The sequence below is a fragment of the Cottoperca gobio genome, chromosome 23 (genome assembly GCF_900634415.1).
Source record: "Cottoperca gobio chromosome 23, fCotGob3.1, whole genome shotgun sequence".
NCBI classification, from domain to species: Eukaryota; Metazoa; Chordata; class Actinopteri; order Perciformes; family Bovichtidae; genus Cottoperca; species Cottoperca gobio.
Window position 1 is genome coordinate 15,570,158 of NC_041377.1, and position 1,587 is coordinate 15,571,744.

Below are 1,587 nucleotides of genomic sequence, written 5' to 3' on the forward strand. Positions count from 1 at the left end.
TAGGACGGGTTAAATGCAGAGTCTAAATTTCACTGTGTGTACATGTGTGACAATAATGAAAAGATGACTAGATTTGAATCCTCCATTTCACACTCTGCAATGCCAGCACTGCTCGCTACTGTTGTCGTCGTTTAGTTAGGGTTAGTAGTGGTGTTACTGTAGGGTTACTCAGCTTCCAGTTAGGACACTTTTTAAAACATATTTATAGTTGTTTTTGGTGTTTAACGTGTAACAAAGTTTTACAAACAGACAAGGAATAATGGGACAGACGGGTATATATACACACAAACACTAATTACGAGAATGAGACACAGCTGGAAGAGGCAGGCACAGACACAAGGTCAGGGTGCTTAGACACAGGAGGATCTAATCAGGAAGGAGCAAACAATCACAGGAGGAGGGAAAACACAAAGACAGGAAGTAAAACTAGACATGACACAAGGGGAGTGAACTTTACAAAATAAAACAGGAAACACAAAGCCATAATCATGACATCAATTGTTTAGGATCAAAAAAATGTTTTGGGTGTGCACAATAAGAAAGTGTTCTGCAGTGCTTCTTACACATATTTATACCGTAAGTCATTATTAGAACACAGTAACAGAGAGAGAGAGGTATGCTTTTCATGTCTTTCCTCACCATAAGCTCACATCAGACTTGCACACCTCTTTCAAAACACACAGACATATATGGATAGATAAAATAAAATATAAACATACTTGGTATTAAGCGACATTGGCATTCCTCTCATTAATTTCCCTTGAAGGCCCCCATGGCGATGTCTGCCCTGCCTGTGCCCTGGCCGACACAACTCCCTCCCTTCCCTCAGAATCAAATGTCATGGCAGCTCGTGAGGGCACAGGGTGACGACAAACCCTGAGCGTAATCAAATGGAGTTTTGTAAGTCACGGACAAATGATGTACCCGTGCCGATAGGGACCTCGGATCAGAAAACGCTTCTAAATGTCGCTTTAGCATCACGGACAAACAATGCCATATGACGCCAAATTTTTTCCATCTCTGCAGCAACTGAGCAACTCCATTCAGTGAGGAAGGCCATGAGATGTGGGTGAAAGCTCTTAAATATTTATACATCAACCCAGATGTATGAAGAATGAAATGCCTTTTTTCCAAACATAATAACAGAGTGTGCGGTGAAAATGTGCTCACAGCAATCTGTACAATGCCCAAGAAAGTGCCATTTATAAACTTCATTTTGATAAAATTCTGTTTTGTGATCAACTCTGAATTAACATTGTCGGCATCATTTTGTTTTCATTTTTATCCAGTGTTGTGAAGCCATTTTGGAAAGTCTAATTGGAAATGAGCGTTGTAAACTAAATCATTCATGATCATGCTTCATCAAAGGTGTTCTAACATTATTGGAAATCCTTGCCAATGCGACACATTCTGCAAAAATTGCTTTTTTTCATTGACATGTCTAAAGTCTAGTGGAGCAGGCACAAGTATTGATGTGCAAATGGTGATTAAGTGTAATTTATGGCTAACTTTGGGAGTGGAAATCCCCATTTCACAATGGTTGAGATTCATAAAACAGACCAATGCTTATGCAGGGTTTTGTGAATC